The sequence below is a fragment of the Sapajus apella genome, unplaced genomic scaffold, assembly GCF_009761245.1.
Source record: "Sapajus apella isolate SASKATOON/1434 unplaced genomic scaffold, GSC_monkey_1.0 scaffold30, whole genome shotgun sequence".
In the NCBI taxonomy this organism is placed as follows: Eukaryota; Metazoa; Chordata; class Mammalia; order Primates; family Cebidae; genus Sapajus; species Sapajus apella.
The window spans coordinates 2714246-2735815 of record NW_022436970.1 but is presented as its reverse complement, the minus strand read 5'-3'; the positions used below and the strand labels follow the sequence as shown (position 1 = coordinate 2735815).

The 21570-nt window shown below is 40.5% G+C and overlaps 1 protein-coding gene across 4 annotated transcripts in view; it reads right to left on the bottom strand.

The window, feature by feature from the left end:
* WDR7 (WD repeat domain 7) overlaps positions 1-21570 on the bottom strand; it is a 391158-nt gene that overhangs the window by 367130 nt on the left and 2458 nt on the right. For 2 of the 4 annotated variants that reach the window (XM_032293870.1, XM_032293872.1), the window contains exon 1: positions 9065-9291. The exons of 1 other annotated variant lie outside the window; for it this stretch is intronic. The gene's annotated coding sequence lies outside the window, so the exon portion shown is untranslated. Of the gene's footprint in view, positions 1-9064; positions 9293-21570 lie in introns of those variants that run through there. One more of the 4 variants, XM_032293869.1, reaches the window with a different exon arrangement.

Here is a 21570-nt window from a genome sequence, read left to right as displayed (position 1 = left end):
CTGTCACCCACCTCTAATCTCACCTGCATCTCCAATCATTCCAACTTCTTCCCTTACATTGCCATCCCAAGTCTAAACTGAGCACTGAAATTTCTCATTGAATTAAACAGAAAAAGAAGAAACAAACATGCTTCCCCAAATTGGAAGCTGAATTCCCACATTCGTCTTGGAATCACTAAAATAAGCTGGGCAATTGTGAAGGTATGAAAGTCACACTGACTGGAGAGGAACCCAGCTCTCCATTTCCCAGTTTTCAACTCTGAGGAAATATGTGACATCTCAAATAAGACTCCTCATTTATAGCATGACCCTCCTCCTTACAGACTATAGAAAAGTGCTCTGCCTGTCACAAAAACTGCCCTTGGCAAGGTCACCAACGGCCTCCCCACTGTTAAATCCATTATCAAGTTCTATCAAGTTCTAATCCTTATCTTACTTGACTTACCAGAAGCATTTGACATAGTTCATATTCTGTCCTTGGAATACTTCTTTACATGGCCTCAAAGTCTTCATCTTTTGCTGACTTTCCTTCTTCTTTTCTGGCTTTAGCCTCCCTTCTTACTCTTTTGACTTTAAATGCTGGCATTCCCAGAACTTAGTCCTTAGACTTCTCTGGCAACACTCCCTCCTTCAATGATCTTAACAAGCCTCATTGCTTTAAATACCATCTACAGGTTGAGCACCCCTTATCTGAAATGCTTTGGACCAGAAGTGTTTTAAATTTCAGATTTGGGGATATTTGTATTATACTTACAGGTTGAGCATCGCTAATTTGAAAATCCAAAGTCCAAAATGCTCCAGTGAGCATTTATGTGGAGCATCATGTTTATGCTCAAGAGTTCTGGATTTTGGATTAGGGATGCTCATCCTGTTTACACTGACAATTCCCCAATTTATAGTGTGGGAAGCTTTTCTGAAATCCAAATTCATATGGCCAGCTTCCTACTCAGCATCTCCTTTTGGATGGCTAATAAATTTCTCAAACGTGGCATTTCCAAAAGTGAGCCCCTGCTCTTCCTTCCTCAATCATGCCCCTCCTGCAGTCTTCCCATCTCAGTCACTGGCAACTCCAGTTTTATAGCTACACAGACCAAAATCCTAGAATCATCTTTAATTACTCTATTACTCTCTCACACATTCCATATCCCAATCCATCAGTAAACACTGCTGGCTATACCTTCAAATCATATCCAGAATCCTGCAACATCTCAACACTTTCACTAGAACCACCCCATTCACAATCAGCATCTTCCACCAGGGTTAACACAACAGCCCTCCACCCGGTCTCCCTGTTTCTTTCGTTGCTCCCCTTCAGTCTCAACACAGCATATACAGTAACACTATTTAAAAAAAAAAAAAATCATGCTGTGATCACATCTTAAAATCTTCCAATGGCTTACCTGTCTCACACAGAGCAAAAGCCAACTCTACATATGACTGCCTATCTTATATGAGTGAGGTGGTTGTTCTCTCCCTGCTCAATCTTTTCTATCTGCTCTGATTCATTGGTGTTGCTCAAAAATACCAAGCAGGGCCTCACCTCAGAACAATGTCCCCCACCCCAGCTTCCTTATGGCACACTCCCTCACCTCTTCAAATCTCTGTAAAATATTACCTTTTTAGTGAAGGCTTTCCTGACCACCATAAATTGCAAAATCTGCCACTCAAACAGAATACTTACAATCATTTAACATACCATTTGTTTTACTGATTTATCATCTGCCTCTTCTGTTATATGTTCTATGATGGTAAAGCTTTGTGTTTGGTTTCTTCTTTATTGTATTCCCAGTGCCTAAAATTCCTGCCACATAGAAGGAATCCAAATACTTGAATAAATGAACAAACTAGTGAATGAAATATGTTTGCATTGGTTTAAGTAAAGTTGCACCCAACTGCAAATTAAAGTATATCTCAATTTTATATGTTTTGGATTTCACAGGAGAGTTTCTTGTCAATTAATTCTTCTATAATAATGTCAAGAATTAATGCAAGTCTCCTTAATCAAAATGTTATTAATACATTATTGCTTTTACCCAGCTACAGTTTTTACCTACACTCCTGCCTCTTTTACTCTATCGTGATATATACACAGCAAAACATATCTTAGGCACTATGAAGCAAATTACTGACACAATCACTACTACACTCCCTATGGCCTATTAATTAATCACAACACTGTTTCTTAAAAGTAAGTGCAGTGATATTCCATTTGTGTGACTTTTTTGCTCCAATTGATGGAAGTTTATACTGTCTTGTTTCTATTTGAAATGTTTAGAAAAAAGAAGAACCCTTATGGAAGATAGCCAAATAAACTTGAATGTGAAAACAGAAGGTAACTGGCTAACTCTATCAGTCTGCTATCACTGACATATACCAACCATCAACATTCAGTAAGAAACATGATGTGCAAAAAATTCTCCAGTGAGCTTGAAGGGTCATAAATTACAACTGCTAAGCTGAATGGGAGACTACATTTTCAAAGTTATGTATTTCCAGGCCAAGTGCAGTAGCTCATGACTAATTTCAGTACTTTGGGAGGCCAAGGCAGGCAAATCACTTGAGGTCAGGAGTTCGAGACCAGCCAGGCCAACATGGTGAAACCCTGTCTCTACAAAAATACAAAAATTAGCTGGGTGTGGTGGTGCACGCCTGTAGCCTCAGCTACTTGGGAGGTTGAGGCAGGAGATTTGCTGAACCGGGGAGGCAGAGGTTGCAGTGAGCCGAGACTGCACCACTGCACTGCAGCCTAGGGGACAGAGCAAGACTCCATCTCAAAGACAAAACAGAACAACAAAAAAGAACAAAGTCAGCCGGGTGTAGTAGCTCACGCCTGTAATCCAAGCACTTTGGAGGCCAAGGCGGGCGGATCACCTGAGGTTAGGAGTTCAAAACCAGCCTGACGAACATGGTGAAACCCATCTTTATAAAAAAATTAATTAATTAAAAAAAAGAACAAAGTCATGTATTTCCAGAAATTTTCTATTTTAAAGAGCCTGCAGAATAACCCTTAGCACTTCAGAAATCTTCCCTCCCCTGAACTGACCAATGCCCTAACATTCATTGTTCCAACATTTTATGGCTCTAACTCAAGTAATCCTAAGCCCAAAAAAGAACGCTGTAATCTCATTAAACATCACCAACATGTTTTGAAAAGAAAAAAAATCAAATTTTATTTAAAGTAGTAAATGCTTCATGAAGATCATATATATATTCCTTAATAGAAAGGAAATAAAAATTTCACTTGGAACCATAGGGACTTTCTGAATGAAGTCATGATATAGGATTTCTGCTTCCAACAAAATTTTTTGTGTTCTTTTGTATTCAGCAAAGTCACCTGAAGTATCAAACACAGATCAAGACAAACGAACCATACAGATGGAATTCAAATTGTAAGTTAACGTTACTATCATAGTACCTGTAAGTAAGAACATCAGGTGTTCTCTTATTGTTGACAGGATTTCACGGAGCCATCCATAGCTCTCATTTGATTTTGCCTATGATCAATGGCATGCAAATATGTAAGACTATTAATTCTTTAAGAAGTGCAACAATTAAATGGACAAAAATGAGAACAGAACCTACAAACCTCACTAACTCCATAATTTAATTGCCAGGTGCGGTGGCTCACGCCTGTAATCCCAGCAATTTAGGAGGCCTAGGCGGGCAGATCACTTGAAGTTAGGAGTTCAAGATCAGCCTGTCCAACATGGTGAAACCCTAGCTCTAGTAAAAATACAAAAATTAGCTGGGTATGCTGACGGGCTTCTGTAATCCCAGCTACTAGGGAGGCTGAGGCAGGAGAAACACCTGAACTTGGGAGTTGGAGGTTGCAGTGAGTCGAGATCATACCACTGCACTCCAGCCTGGGTAACAGTGAACATCCATATCAAAAAGAAAAAAAGTCCCAACAAATTAACAAACTGTCACAGGGAGATGCAACAGATAAACCCAGAAGTAAAGGCACTACATAGTTCCAGGCATCACCCTACAAGCACTAAAATTACTTCAAGATTTATACTATGGATTTGATTTCTGTCTAGTAGAACACAAAAAGACAAAGGTAGATTATCAATATATGAAAATCAATCGCATTTTCTTAAATCAGTACTAATTTACTTAAAAAATAGGATACCATTCACAGTATTTTTATAAACTACAAAAGAATTTTACTCAAAGTCATAAGTGAAAGACCATTCCATGTTCTCAGATAAAATGTCCTAATATAAAGATATCAATTTTCCTCAAAATAAATCTATGAGTCAAAGTTCTACTGGTATTGTTTTTAGAAACTCAAACTAACTCTAAAATATGTAGGAAAGAATAAAAATCCACCAATAGCTAAGCCAACTTTGAAAATAGGCAAAGATGAGAGAAAATGCTCTACCAGAGAGCTAACATCATTAGTATTTGGGAAGTGCAAATTAAGACCACACTGAGATGTCATTACACATCAGAACAGTTAAAAATTTAAAAAAATGGTGGCTGGGCACAGTGGCTCACAGCTGTAATCCTGGCACTTTGGGACGCCAAGGCAGGCAGACTGCCTGAGCTCAGGAGTATAAGACCAGCCTGGGCAACACGGTGAAATCCCATCTCTACTAAAATACAAAACATTAGCCGGGCGTGGCAGCATGCGCCTGTAGTCCCAGCTACTCCAGAGGCTGAGGCAGGAAAAGTGCTTGGATCCGGGAGGCAGAGGTTGCAGTGAGCCGAGATTGCACCACTGGGCTCCAGCCTGGGCGACAGAGTGAGATTCTGTCTCCAAAAAAAAAAAAAAAAATAGTGACAATATCAAATTCTGGTGAGGATGCAAAGAAATGTAATCTCTCATACACTGCTGGTAGAAATGTAAAATGGTATGGCCACTCTAGAAAACTGTTCGGGAGTTACTTCAAAAACTAAACATACATTTACCATACCATCCAGCAACCACGTTCCTGGGCATTTATCCCAGAAAAAAATGAAAATTTAAATCCATACACATACACCAAAAAAAAAAAAAAAAAAAAACTGTAAAAGAATGTTCACAGCAGCTTTATCTGTAACAGCCAAAAATTTAAAACAGCCCAGACACGCAGGTGAATGGATAAACTTGGATATATACATACCATGGAATACTACTCAACAATTTAAAAGTACAAACTATTGATATATGCAACAATTTGGTTGAATCTCAAAAACTCTCATTCAACAATTTGGATAAATCTCAATTTCAAAAGATTACGTCCTATGGGATTCCATTTATATAGCATTCCGGTAATGACAAAATTATAGATAGAAACTGATTAAGGGATAGTTAGGGTAAGGCAGGTGGATGTAACTAGAAAAGAGTAACATGAAGAAAATCTTTGTGGTGATGGAATAGTTCCCTTTTTTTTTTTTTTTTTGAGACAGGTCTTACTCTGTCCCAGGCTAGAGTGCAGTGGCATAATCACAGCTCACTGCAGCCTCAACCTTCCCAGGCTCAGGTGATCCTCCCATCTCAACCCCCAAGTAGCTAGGATACAGACATGCACTACCACATCAATTTTTGTATTTTTTGTAGAGATGGGGTTTTGACATGCTGCTAGTCTCAAACTCTTGGGCTCAAGCAATCTACCTACCTTAGCCTCCCATAGTGCTGGGATTACAGGCATAAGCAACCACACCCAACCTAGCTCTGTATCTTGATTGCAGAGGTGGTTACAGGAATTGACACAGGTGATAAAATGGCACAGAACTATACACAGGCTTGTAGAAAATCAATTTCTTAGTTTTGATACTGTACTACAGTAGTATAAAATGTAACTATTGAGGGAAATTGGGTGAAGCTGCCTAAAATGTAACCACTGGCGGAAACCAGACCTCTCTTTACTATTTCTGCAACTTCCAATGAACCTATATCAAAATAAAGCTAAAACAAAATAAATGGGAAGTGTTCATTTATATAGGGGGAAAAACATACTACAAAACCATAGAGTTAAAACAGCAACATGTTAGAACAAGAACAAACAAACCAAAGAAAAGGATTCAATATTCAGAGTATATGCGAGCACCTAATCCACAGTAAATGTGACACCACTATCTATGGGAAAAGGGAAGAAAGATGCCAGGAAAACTGGAAAGTATATGGAAAATCAACTGGATCACAAACCTGTGATACATAAAAAGTTAAACTCTGCATGTTTTAAAGACCAATAGATTTAAAAGAAAACTATGAACTTAGCAGTACATAACATAACAAAGAAATTTTGTGGCATAGCATTGGGGAAAGGCTTCTTAAACAAAACCTCCAAAATACAAACCATACAGCCAAAACATTTTTTAATTTGATTGCATCAAAACATAAGATTTCTGTTCAATGAAGAACATCATGAAAAAGATTACAGACAAATGACAGATTAGGAACAGATATAATACTTAAATGACTAGTATCTATGAAATCCAAGAAATGTTTGTAAACCAACAAGAGAGAACAGAAATCCCAAAATAAAAATGAGTGAAGGGATGAACAGGCAATTTCACAAAGAAAAAATTCAAAAAGATACAACATACATGAAGAAAATACTCAGATTCATTAGTAATAGTGAAATGTAATTTAAAATGAGATTTAATTTTGTATCTATTAGTCTGGAAAAATTGGAGCACTGAATAACACCAAGCATTTGTGGAGATACAAAGATACAGGAACTCTCACAAGCTTCCTGCAGGTGTACAGACCATTGTTGCTTGTTCTAAACACAATCTGGCGATGCTTCAATAAAATATATGAAAACCAAATAATCCAGAAATCACATTTGGATCTATAACTCAATGAAAGTATCCCAGAGGACTAAAGTGTATCCTTATCATGATGTTATCTATAATGGTATGAAAATGAAAATAGCATGGGTATCTACAAACAGGAGAGTAGACAGATAAACTGTAATAGATGTACATTCTGAAATATTGTGCAGCACTTAGAAGAACAGCAACACAGTAGGTCTTTAAAACAAGGTAGTGAGACAAAAAAACTTCATGAGATATATAGCATGATATGATCTCTAAAAAGTTAAAATGTGGGTGCCCAGAACAACATACATTTCATAACACACACGAACAGAAGAATACACATCGTACAGAATGGTTGCAAATGGGTTGATGAGCAAGAGAAAAGAGCAGGAATTAGAAATAAAAAACACTGAATGAGGCTGGCTGTGGTAGCTCATGCCTGTAGTCCCAGCATTTTGGTAGGCCAAGGTGGGTGGATGGCCTGAGGCCAGGAGTTCAAGACCAGCCTGACTAACATGGTAAAACCCCATCTCTACTAAAAATACAAAAAAAAAAAAAAAAAATTTGTATTTTTAGTAGAGATGGGGTTTCACCATTCTCCTGCCTTAGGCTCCCTAGTAGCTAGGATTACAGACGTGGGCTTGGTGGGTGAATGAATGAAAAATGCAGGCAGGGGAGATACCTTGAACATCCCAAAGATGATGATTGAATTCAGTAAGATTAAGTCAATCCTCTGCACCTGAAGTCCAAAATGAACTTTAAGGATGCATACATCTAACATACATCACACCACTAAAGCTAAATGTCATCCCACCCTTCTCATGAAGAAAGCACAAAACAAGCTCACTCTTTTTAAGATTTTCGATGCTAAGTATGTTACATGGAGAAACCACCCGATTTCCTTTAACTTCAAAACAGAACTTATATCCAAGATAAAAGGAAACTGTAAGATACAAAACCTCCAAAATTTAAGTTACTACCCCCAAAATTTAAGTTAAATTCTTACAGTGATATTCAAACCAAGCCAAGCCCAGTCCCTTCAATTCAACCAGTCAACAAGATCATTTAAAATTTAGCTACAGGTGGCAATAAGAAAAAATAAAGGGCATACTCTCATTTTTCTCTGCAAATGTTTCTCTGAAACACTCTTAAAATGAGGATTGGCAGTAAAACAAATGAGTTTCTCTACCATAATCCCTAATTGACATTAATAATAAAGCATTAATTATATTTATACTGGTTCATTTTCCCAACTTATAATAACTACTATGTTTTGTTCTGGACCGAACTAGGCAGTTTTTTATTCTTTCTAATAATGAAGGCATTTCAACACATATGTCCACTTTTAAGCTGACCTCCATACAGTCACGAGTTTGCTTACAAAGCAAGAAGCAAACGCAAACTAAAATTTCTGTTCAACAAAATGTCAAAAACTCAGTTAATTTATTTCATACAACAGGCACTTCCTGCAACCTTGCCCATAAAATCCTAAGGCGTAAACATCTGAAAGAGTCAGTTTGCCTCTTCTCTCATGGCAAACATTATATTGAAAGGAAACTGTAGCTGCCACTGACTAAACCCTAAAATCAGCAGCATCAACAGCATTCGTGCAGCCTGTGATGCAACGGTAGCTTCCCTAGTTTCAGACTATATATAACCCAGCAAATTCTACCTGAAAAACTGACATACCAAATGGGTCAAAACCATAAAACGACAATTTTTGAATCAAAGGTAGGGTAGTGCTGACTTCAAACATAGCTTCAGAACGCTAGGACGCCTCAGTAAGTGAACGGGAGTGACTGGAATCCGCTCAGACAAGTACTAGGGCAAAGGGAGCTGGCAGGTGGCATCTCAAAAATGAAATTCTAACAGTGGTGTCAGTACCTTGGGCATGGGCAAGAGTAACACCAACAGGTAAGGAAAGACTATAGGAACCCCAAAAGCAAGCACATCGCCCGAAATTGCTGTCAGTAACCACCCACGATCATCAACCACCTGATCCCGTTTAGACTGTGACTGGGACACAGGCAGTCTCAAAAGCAAAGCAACTGTCACAAATAGCAAATATCACTCGCCAGGCGAGGGAGCCCCAAAGACCCCCGGCGGGCCCCCAAGCTCTTGGTTACGGCGCCTAACTGTGGGCCCGACCTGCAGGCAAAGCAAGGACCAGAGCTTGCAGCCGCAGAGTTCTGACAGCTGGCACCGCCCCCGGCTAGAGCGGGATTGTGACCTTTGACCCCCGATCTCCGACCTCCACGGTGCAGACACATCCAGCCGTGGGGTTTCTCACCCGGAGGCTTGAAAGCCCCCTTACCTGTCACAGCTTCATCTCATGCCGCGATGTAGTCTATCAGACGGCCGGTGGGCGCCCCAGCCAAGGAGGACCAGGATAGGGCGGAACTACCGAGGATGCGGGGTGTGCAGATCCGGCTGGGGTAACCTCTGGAGCGGTAAGCGCTACCCGCCGCCGTCTCCCAACTGAGACTGCAAGGTGCCGGTGCCGCCGCCGCTGCAGTAAATCAGCTGACACCAGCCCCAACTGCCGTGACTTTCCCTGCAACTGTCGCAAAAATGAGGGGGCGGGAAAGACTCACCATTTCCCTACATGCACGGCATAAGCTGGCGCAGAGAGAGCCGGCCGCGTTACCATGGAGACAGAAGGCGGAGAAAGGGTCAGCTGTGGGCAAGGAGTGCACGGCCTCCATTTTTCTTGCGGGAAGTCTGGTCTAGGCTGTCCTGTCGCCTCTAACACCCGTGTTGGGAGGACCAAGATGGAGCGAAGGTTGAAGTAGCAACCGTTATTAGGTCTTTCTTGGAACTGGGACGTTGCAAGTTTACACTTCTGTCCCCATGGCTCGGCCAAGACGCCTGGAAATGTCAGTTGCAGTTTCCTTTTTGCCTCTGAACTTAACTGTTGCCCGGCACACAGAGGGCCAGACATAGAAGAACTCTGCCACTCCACTAGAGGAAGTCTGACCTTGTGCAATACTCCTGCAGAGGAAGGGGGATGAATATACTATCTCCGTCTGGGCGGCAAAGAGTGGTGGAATGTGAGCTCTGCCTTCAGAGAGGCAGTATATTCAGATCCCTGTTCCTCCACTGCACACCATTAGTGTCGTCTTGGGCATTTTGCTGCTTCTTCATTCTCTTCTAAATTTCCTCACTTGGAAAATAGGGATAATAACCTGTGGATGTCTAGGAAATTAAGCAAGCCTAATAAATGTTAATAACTTATGCTTGCCCATCTTCTGCTCAAATATGGGTTGAATAAATGAATGAATGGCAACCAAGGGGAAAGCAAGTGCCATGCTGTGGCCAATAGTCAGTTCTGTTAAAAAGATACAAAAGATGTTCATCCCATGGCCTTTTTTTCTTTACAGGCTCACTAGTTGATTTATAGGTTAAGTTTGAATCCTGTTGCAGTCATCAAAAGTTATGGTGTACGTATACCAATAACCTGGGAATCTTGTTAAAATAAGTTTCTGAATCAGTAGATCTGGGGTGAGTTCTGAGATTCTCCATTTCTAACATGCTTCCAGGTAATGTCCATGACTACTTGTCCTTGGAAAATACCTTGCATAGCTAAATCCTACTAGGCACAGGGCCTGGAGTATAGGATAACAGAACAGAACAGGGCAGAATCAGCTCTTTCAGACAGGATAGTTTCCTTGCTAATTTGCCAAACATATGCTGAGTGTTGGTTTGGTCAAAAGGCTTCCTCTCAACAATTTGTTGTTTGTGCTAATGGCAAACCACTACCTGTCCTTCTTTCCAGTATGGACATCTTCCCCCAGCAACACATCAAGACCCATCAGTGTCCTGGGTTGCTTACCTCTTGTCCCTTCACTCTGCATTCAACTACTGTACTGTACTGTATTGTTTCTTATATATGGTTTCTGTTTATTTGTAGAGACCAGCTCTGATGCTACCATAATGAAAAAAACTAAATCATAATGACCAGAGAAGTCAATAGAACTTGAAAATCAGTAATTCTAAAATTTTCTCATACTGCAAATTGGAATTCTATGCTTTTCTTCTACTTTTGACTAACTGCCTTACAATCAATCACATGAGTAGAGGGGGAAGAATGATGCTGAATAGAAGAAATTGATTCCTCAACCAGCTGACTTCAGTATACTCACTCCCTCTGTTGTGATGATGAATACATTTACACCATTAAGTTCATAATCCTTTTTACAATTTATAAGAACTTTTCTGAAACATGGGAAGCACAGAGTGGTTATCCCAGGATAATCTTAGGCTACCTTATATCTTGTTGGGTTTGTGATGGAAATATATAGGATATCTTTCCTAGATAAAGACTCTTTTAATTCAACAAATATTTATTGAATGCTTACTATAAGTTTCAAATACCTTCCTAAAAATGCAAAGGTTAATAGGAAGATTAATGAGAAACTCTCAGAGAATTACCACTCTAGCCTCTCTCTACCAAGTTTATAAAATTTATTGACAAAGTCTATAGGTTTATGGAATCTCCTGAGCCACAGAGCTAAAATAAATATTCAAATATTAATGAATAAAATGCTCTAGTTCAGAAAATTCACACATTTATACACACACACACACACACACCTTTTTTACATATAACCTTCTGAAAATTTGTATTAAGATTTGTATCTTCAGTAAGCTGACCTTCAGTATATTTATCCGAATAAATTATTTATTCCTTTCATCTAGAAGAACTATACAAAAATCTTAACAGATTTAACTAATTAAAAATTCAGTTCAGACTGAATGCAGCGGCTTGTGCCTGTAATCACAGCACTTTGGGAGGCTGAGGTGGGCAGGTCACAAGATCAGGAGTTTGAGACCAGCCTGAACATGGTGAAACCTCATGTCTACTAAAAACATTAAAAAATTAGCTGGGCGTGGTGGCATGGGCCTGTAATCCCAGCTACTTGGGAGGCTGAGGCAGGAGAATTGTTTGAACTCGGGGGGAGGGAGGTTGCAGTGAACCAAGATTGTGCCACTGCATTCCACCTGGGTGACAGAGCAAGACTCCATCTAAAAAAAAAAAAAAAAAATCAGTTCAACATGTATTTCTTGAGCCTTAGCTGAAGGTTAAGCTGAGAAAGGGAGAATCTGACATACTCAGCTTCCATGGAGGAAGGCAGGCTCTGCTTCCTACTGAAATGCAGGAGGTAGGGAATTCCCTAAACGCTAGAAAGTGTGTTGGATGCTGGGCAACTAAAAAGAATGACAAATTCCCGCTAATACAGATAAACTATAGTATAATGCAGGATGAGAAATGCCAAATAAAGGAGCAAGGAAAAAAAAGAGATGAATTATTTCTTGGTTGGGGTAAGGAAGAATAGTCACATTAGGTCATATGGAAATCTAGAAAAATTGATCAGATTTAGATTCAGAATTGGGAAAGGGCCAGGCGTGGAGGCTCACACCTGTAATCCCGGCATTTTGGGAGGCTGAAGCAGGTGAAATCACCTGAGGTCAGGAGTTCAAGACCAGCTTGTCCAACATGGTGAAACCCCGTCTCTACTAAAAATACAAAAATTAATTGAGCATGGTGGTGAATGCCTGTAATCCCAGCTACTCGGGAGGCTGAAGCAGGAGAATTGCTTGAGTCCGGGAGGCAGAGGTTGCAGTGAGCCAAGATCACACCACTGCACCCCAGCCTAGGCAACAGAGAGAGCATATTGAGCCTGGACCAGATAATAAAAAGCTAACATGGGAAAACAGAATAATGTCAGATAACAAGAGGCCTTTAGCGGCCATATAAACTTTTTGGTCTTTATTCCAAAGACAATGAAAAGTAATCGAAGACTTTTGACCTATAATTAGAGTGGCTGTTTTCCTAAACATATGGTATTCAGGTTTTTAAAATTGTTTTACAGTGAGTTATCACAATCTTAGTGTCATAGTGTCTTAAAACAACACATATGTATTGCCTCACTTTCCATGGGCAAGGAGATCAGGCACAGGTTACCTGAGTCCTGTGCTCATGCTCTCACAGGACTACAAGTGGGTGTCAGCCAGACTACAATTCTCATCTGGAGGCTGGATTAGGGAAGAATCTGATTCCAAACTCCTGTCAGCTCATTGAGTTCCTTGTGGCTGTCTAAGGGCCCTGGCTTCCTACTGGCCCTCAAATGGAAGTGGTCATCAGGTCCTAGCAGCCAAACACAGTTCCTTACCACATGGGCCTTACTAAAGACTCTTTCACAACATGGCAGCATACTCCTTCAAAGCCAGCAGGGAGAATCTCTCTACCGAGCACAAGAAAGATGGAGTCACATAGATACAGATACAGCTATGGATAGGGACATGGATATAGATATGGAAATGGATATAGGTGATAACCAAAATTAGGGAGTGATAGCCATCACCTTTGCCACATTTTATTGGCTAAAGTAAGTCACAGGTTTTATCTGCACTCAAGGAGAAAAGATTATATAAGAGTGTGATTCATCAGGGGTCACCCAAGATGTGCCAGCCACAATTATTAATTTGGCAGGAATGTACAGTGTAAATTAGGTGGAGAATACACAGAGGCAAGGAGACAAGTGAGATGTCATCATCATTGTTGTTACTAAAAATGTATCGTGATCACTGCGTCAGAATCATAAATGAGACCCACAGGATAAAGTCATGAATTTCATAATCTTAGAGACTTTTCATTTTTTTAAGACAGAGTCTTGCACTGTCACACAGACTGGAGTGCAATGGCATGATCCTGGCTTACTGCAGCCTCTGCCTTCCAGGTTCATGTGATTCTCCTGCCTCAGCCTCTTGAGAAGCTTGGATTGCAGGTGCACACCACCACACTTGGCCAATTTTTTTATAATTTTAGTAGAGACAGGGTTTCACTACGTTGGCCAGACTGGTCTTGAACTCCCGACCTTGTGATCTGCCTGCTTCAGCCTCCCAAAGTGCTGGGATTACAGGCATGAGACACTGCACCCAGCTTTAGAGGCATTTTTAAAACTTAAGTACTACTCTGTCCTTAGAATTTAATAGCAAATTACCTACAGCACACCAGTACCTTTTAGACTTCTTAAGTTCCAGATTAGCTCTCCAAAAGGCAAGGAGGCTTGCTCTTCCGTTTTGTGAATTTCGAAAGAAGGAGCTAGACCAGTGGTCTAACAGTGACTTTATTGCTGTTATTTGCTGATCACTTCATGTGTGCTGTTATTTTTTTCTCATCAAGTTTATTAGTCTTAGTTCAGTGTTCGCCACAGAGCCTAGTACTCTGCTAATACTCCCCCTTCCTTCCTGGACCTTCTCCTGGAAAAGTCCTATCATGGTTGATGGCTTTATGTTAGTACCAAGAGTCCCCACACTTTATCATGTTGTGACAAAGAGGCTTAGTAAGTGTTCTTTGCATGATTTTTGTGCAATTAAAACTGCCTTATGCAATTAAGAGATTCCTTTTGCACTTTCTCACATGACATGAAAGTCAAGTGTTGATACTTCTCTTTTTTTTTTCTTGTCTCATGACTTCCATGATTCAAACCATTTCCTTCCAAGTAACAAAATGTCTTTTTCTAGAAATATCTCTAGTTGCTCCATACCCAGGCCTTTTAGGAAGGAGTAAAGGTGATAAGATTTGGAATGCTAAACTGCCTCACAAATGAGGGTTTTGCACCCCCCCTCACTAAACTATCAAGAGTAGCAAGGGCAAATTAGAATAGACAAGGAAGGAAGAGCTGATGAGTACTAGTGGTAGCCCTGGTCACCAACTGCAGCAACCAGGCTGTAGATCATCTACTAACCGCCCTCTTCTAAGTTTCCCATGAGGAAGAGAGGATGACCAGAAACTTGGAAGAGTTGCTCCTCAAACCTGTGTGGAGAAGGGGACCCATTGTTGTGTAAGTAGTGGACTATGGGAGACACAAGAAGCACCACACAGATTCCCCTTCAAGAAAGAACCACTTCCTAGCTGCAAGGAGAGTGGTTTGCTCACATTATTGTTGTTAGCTTCTTCAGAGTTACCTGGGCTTTCCAGCTGAGGCCACACTAATCTTGGGGCAGCCTCTGACAAATGACTGAGCAAGGCGAGGAAAGTCCAGGGCACATTCTTCTTGGGGAGGCCCCCAGTCTAGGGGGAGGTATTAAGGCATAGAAATTTCTGCTCCCATGGGGGTACTCTTTTAACAGGCAATCTTTGTACTAGAGCTCCCTCTTGGGTTAGCAGAGACTTCGTCAGATCTGCTTTTTCCCTTCCTCCGCCCAATCCTGCTTCCTCCCTTTTCCTCTCTCAGATGTGAGATAAATAAACCTTTTGGACTCTTCACTCCATCTCAGCATCAGCTTCCCTGAGAGAACCCATCCTGCACCATGACACCATTTTTAACAATTAATAATCAGGAGCTGTCATTGTATCTTTGCAACTTTTCTCTTGGTTTTATTTTTTTCCGAATAAAAAGTTGGAAAAAAAAGAAAGATTAAACAGAGTTTTAATAAAAGAGAGACATAAAACTTATCAACCTATGCAACGCATGTGTCTTATTTTGATACTGATTCAGGTAAGCTATAAAATAAATTAAGAGAAAAATGGGAAATTTTAACTGAGTGGGTACTTAATGATATTAAAGAAAACTTGTTAACATATTAGAATGTTATAATGATATTTTGGTTATGTTTTTAAAAGATTTCTCATTTTCCAGATGTGCAGGCTGAAATATTTATGTATGAAATTGTAAGATGCCTAACATTTGCTCCATGATAATCTGAGGTAAGGATGACAGTGGCAATGACTCTTAACTTTACTTCCATCTTCATGAAATAGTACATTCTTTTACTCTAAATCTAATTTGCTAAGGTGAAAAAAAGTCACTTATTCACTACCCAGGGGTTTTAGGCACTATGCTGAGCTACATGTGCAGACGTGGTTCTTGTGGTCAAGTTACTCGGTCTGGCACGGAGGCAGGGAGACAGGCAGACCCACCACCGTGAGCAGTGATGTACCTGGTGCTTTCTACCAGTTGCTGTGGGGCTAATCCTCCTACTAACCTTCTAATACTAATGTTTTGAATTTTGGTAGGAAATATTGTTTTTAACATTGTGTGAATAGCCACTTCCTTATTGTATAGAAACCACTAACATACATTTGACTTTTATTGGATTTCTTCAGTATCTGGCCCTGAGATGTACTCAGATATTCCGACATCTGCTACTTAAGAATGGACTGAGTGATGAGGGTGTGATGTGTTAAGTGTGTGTTTGCTCAAGGACATGCCTGAGAGAGGGCTTTGAATACTGTAAAGCCTCTGTGAAAAGTTTTATCAGCCTGACATGGTGGCTCATCCATCCCTGTAATCCCAGCACTTTGGGAGGCCGAGGTGGGAGGATCACTTGAGGTCAGGAGTTCAAGACTAGCCTGACCAACATGGTGAAATCCAATCTCCACTAAAAATATAAAAATTAGCCAGGTATGGTGACATGCATCTGTAATCCCAGGTACTTGGGAGGCTGAGTAGGAGACCTGCTTGAATCCAGGAGGCAGAGGTTGCAGTGACTTGAGATAGCACCACTGCATTCCAGCCTGGACAACAGCATGAGCCTGTCTCAAAAAAAAAAAAAAAAAAAAAAAAATCATTTCCTTTCTTGTCTATATTTTCTAGCTAGACAATATCTACAACACCACAAGCAAAAAGAGCCTTTACAACTAGTGATTAAGTGAAAACATACATTGTCAGTTATGTGCAGTTTTTCAGTTCCAAAGAGTTCATTCCAATAATGCTAGAGAATTGAATGTTCATTTCCCCCAATATTCATATACTGAAACCCCAAGGTGATGGTATTTGGAGATGGGGACCTTTGGGAGGTAACTAGGTTATGAGAGTAGAGCCCTTATGAAAGAAGAAACAAGACAGAATACTTGCTCTCCTGTCTCGCTCTCTCTCTCTCCCCTCTGCCCCACTTCTTCCCCACTGTATGAGGATACAATGAAAAGACAGCCCTCTTAAACCAGCAAGACAGCCCTCACTAGACATGGATTTGGGCCAGCACCTTGATCTTGGACTTCTCAGCTCCCAGAACTGTGAGAAATAAATGTTTGTTTAAACCACCAACTCCATGGTACTCTGTTATAGTAGCCTGAACCAAGACAAACCCTCAACATACTCTTAAACAAATAATAATAAAATTTAAAATGCAGTGTTTACTGCAGAGGCTGAGGTGTTGGAAATATTTTTCTAAATATCTGGGCTTCTTAATAGAAACTCTAAGCAGCTTTATGACCCTGGTCATCAGATATACATTTCAGAAGAAAAAACTATTTTACATATTTGGCAAACACCCGAACTGACTCTGAGAATTGCCAGTGAGGTTCTTTAGTATGCTCCAGGAGATCTGTGACAGTGATAGAACACTCTACAGCTTCCTAGGAAACCCTCTCCTCCAAGGTACCACCTAGTGTCCAAAACTTAAGAATATAATGTTAGCAGGATAAATGGTACATCTGGAGACTTGATGGCATCTAAAGAAACATTTGCTATCAAAGGGGAAATGACACCCTTTCGACTAACAATATATTGTGCCACCTAGGGAAACCTGGGAAAATAATATATTCAATTTTCAAATTCAAGGCATACAACTAGAAAGAGTTAGGAAATCATAAAGCAGGATTTCCTTTCTATTTAATATTTATATTGCATAAATATTGCACAAATTACACCAGACTGGAAGACTGGAGTGTAGTGGCTCAATCCTAGCTCACTGCAGCCTTAAACTCCTGGGCTCAAGTGATCCTCCCACTTTAGCCTCCCAAGTATCTGGAACTATAGGTGTATGACATCATGCCTGGCTTGAATTCTTAGATATGACAGCAAACGCATACATAACAAAAGAAAAAAAAATAGGTAAACTGGATTGCATTGAAATTTAAAGCATTTGAGCCTCAAAGGACATCATCAAGAAAGTGAAAAGAAAACCCATAAAATGGAAGAAAATATCTGAAAATAATTTAACCTAAAAGGGATTGATATCCAGAATATATGAAGAACTCCTACAACTCAACAGCAAAAACAAACAACCTGATTCAAAGGGCTTTGCCTGATGGGCAAAGGACTTCAATAACCACTTCTCCAAAGAAAATAAAGAAATAAACATTAAGCACATGAGAAAATGTTTAACATCTTCAGTCATTAGGGAAATGTGAAATATCACCTCACCCACAAAGAAGACTATTATCAAAAAAATTAAAATTAGCAATTGTTGCTAGGATGCGGAGAAATTGGAACCCTTGTACATTCCTAGTAAGAATGTAGAATGGTGGAGGCACTGTGGAAACAGTTTCTCAGTTCCTCAAATCATTAAACATAGAATTACCACATGATCCAGCAATTCCACTCCTAGGTGTATACCAAAAAGAATGGAAAAGCAGAGACTTGAAGAGATCCTTGTACACCAGTCTTCACAGTAGCATTATTAACAACAGCTAAAAGATAGCAACAATCTGAGTGTCCATCAACAAATGAATAAGTAAACAAAATGTGATATATAATGGAACATTATTGAGTCTTAAAAAGGAACGAAATAAATTTTGATATATGCTATAATATAGAAGAAATTTGAAAACATAGTGCTAAGTGAAATAAGCCAGGCCAGATGCGATGGCTCACACCTGTAATCCCAGCACTTTGGGAGGCTGAGGTTGGGAGGATCATTTGAGGTCAGGAGTTTGAGACCAGCCTGGTCAACATGGTGAAACCCTGTCTCTAGTAAAAATACAAAAATTAGCCGAGCATGGTGGCTACTCAGGAGGCTGAGGCAGTAGAATGGCTTGAACCTGGGAGGCAAAGGTTGGAGCCTGAGTGTCAGAGCAAGACTTCGTCTCAAAAAAAAAAAAAAAAAAAGAAAGAAATAAGCCAGTCACAAAAAGACAACTAACTGTATGATTCCACATATATGAGGTGCCTAAAATAAGCAAATTCATAGAGATAGAAAGTAGAATAGAGACTAACAGGGATGGGGAAAAGGGAAAATGGGGAGTTATTTAGTGGGTACAGAGTTTCTGTCTGGGATGATGAGAAGGTTCTGGAAATGGATAGCAGTGAGTGCACTTACTGCTACTGAGTTGTGTACTTTAAAAACTGGTTAAAATGGGCCACGTACGGTGACTCACATATATAATGCCAGCACTTTGCCGGCCTAAGGCAGGAGAATTAGTTGAGCTCAAGGAGCTCAAGACCAGCCTGGGCAACAAAGTGAGATCCCATCTCTACAGAAAATTTAAAAATTTGCTCAGCATGGTGGCATGCACCTGTCAGTCCAAATACAAGGGAGGCTAAGGCAAGTGGACCGCTTGAGCACAGGAGGTCGAAGCTGCAGTGAGCCATGATTATGCCACTGCACTCCAGCCTGGGCGATGGAGCAAGACTCTGTCTCAGAAAAGAAAAAGTTAAAATGCTAAATTTTATGTATGTATATTTACTCAATATATATGTATATACATATATATGAGGAAATCCTGCTTCATAATTTCCAAACCCTTTCTAGTTGTATGCTATGAATTTGAAAATTAAATGCATCATTCAATCACATATATATATATATATACAGTGAGTAAATATATAAAGTTACATATATGGGTTCATCACCTATCTATGGGTTCCATTTTAGCCCATACCCCTGGAAATGGAGCTATCACAAAAGTGTACATTCTGAAGGACAGGAACATGTAACAATCATCTTTAACTTCTGAGGCTATGGCACAGTGCCTGTCATACCGGAGGTCCTGAAGAATTTGTTGTGGTTGTCAGTGAGCTGATTCCAATCTTAATTCACTGAACTGTAATGGTTGTTCAGATAAAAACCAATGACTCCCTTGCTACATTAAAAGGCATTTCACAGCCTTCAACCTTTTGGTCTTTGACACTTTACTTCTGTGACAGTCCTCTTGAGTCTCTGCTTCTTTAACGTTTCTCATTTTACTCCCTATTTGTAATTGTCCTTAAATTTCTGTTGTAGCTCTTTGCTTTTCTGCATACTTCCTTATGATCTACTTTAGTGGTATCACCTATGACTGCTACGCTGGAAACTCTCATATATTTATCTCTAGCCTGCTCTGTGAATCTTCTAGCCTCCAATTTCTCTGGTGTTAAACATTTTTTAAATTTTCATATCAGGCAGAGTCACAAAAGGAAAAAACATATTCAAAATGGGTAATTGAGTATAATTTGGTAAGGGCAATATTAACAAACATGTAGATAGGGTTTAGGAAAATCAAAAAAGCAATGGTAGGCTGGGCCCAGTGGCTCATCCCTGTAATTCCAGAACTTTGGGAAGCGAAGGCGGGCTGATCATTTGAGGTCATCAGTTGGAGACCAGCCCAGCCAACATGGTGAAACCCCATTTCTACTAAAAACACAAAAATCAGCCAGTGTGGTGGCAAGCACCTTTAATCCCAGCTACCTGCAAGGCTGAGGCAGGAGAACTGCTTGAACCCGAGAGACAGAGGTTGCAGCCAGTATCGCACCACTGCACTCCAGCTTGGGTGACAGAAGGAGAGAGACTCCATTGAAAAAAAAAAAAAAAAAAGCAATTGTGTTGCTAAAAAGAAAATAAAAACAACAACATCAAGGATTGAGCAATGAGTAAAAAAGTTTAACTGTAAAGAAGAGGACTAGATTCATCATACAACTAGGCTCTGGGTGGTAAGGGTAGTTCTTTTTAAACCAAAAGATCCTTATTGGTATTAGGAGAGTGAACTTTCCAGGTGTTGCCCATTAGCTTGTGGTATCTGGGCTTACCAATTAGGCTAGTGCTAGGTGGCTGGCAGTTCATGCTATAAGCCTGGGAAGTCCATCTCGGAATTATGGCTTCCAGGTACCTCTGTTTCCTATGGGTGCCTGCCTTGGGATTATAGTGGTGAGTGTCTCTGTTCTTTATGTGAACTATCCAATTCAGTACTCTCTTGTCTGGTCAGGAATAGGTAGCATCAGGTTAGGTGCCACACCCAGTGTCAGGTTCCAGCCCATGCTGAGGTCTGAAGGGACTGGTTAGATGGGTGGCAGATAGCTAGCTGAAAGAACACTCGGGGGGTTGTAGGCAGGTAAAAGATGGTTTTACTCAGCAGCTCTCTTACACTGTCTGTTTCTGTCTCAGCTGCCTGCTCTGGCCCTGCAGCTTCTGCCGCTCCCACACCTGCAGCTGCATTCCCTGGTGTGCAAAACCAGCTCTCCCTTACAGGGTGGACAGCTTAATTCTCTCTGGGCATGAGCCAAGCCATGCTGTGCTGTATGTACAGCGTCATCAGGGCAGTTATACCTTTTACAAACAAAAGTGGCTCTGAACCAGGCGATGAGCCTTCCCATTTTATATCTACATAGCTGTGATTTTATAACAAAGTTATGCGCCCGTACTCCAAATTCACCGAGTCACGCAGGATGTTTACCTCGGCCTACTCTTGACCAAAGCACACCCAGAGTGTCTCTGGTTAGTATCTGGGTGCTACCAACAGCTTGGAGTGATTTTGACTTCCATGTCTAAAGAGATAATAGAACAGTGATTGCAGGAACCCAAGAGAGTAATGGTATGACAAGAGCTGTGGTCTTTGGTGGAGACACAGCCAGTCTGTGAACACAGCAGGAAGGGAGCTAAGGGAATTACTAACTGGATCTCATTTTCTTCTATCCTCCAATCTCTTAACAAGAAGCTCCAACAGAGGATCCTATTGATGCAGTCCATGTAGGCAGGTTCCTAGAGCCGAGAGCACAGTAAAGAAAGGGAGAGAGTAGACCTGGAGGGACACATGGTGTCCCTATCAGAGCTAACTTTTACACTGCCTCTTTTCATCTTGCTTCTTAAGAATCTATAACCTATCTTGCTTTCATAAGC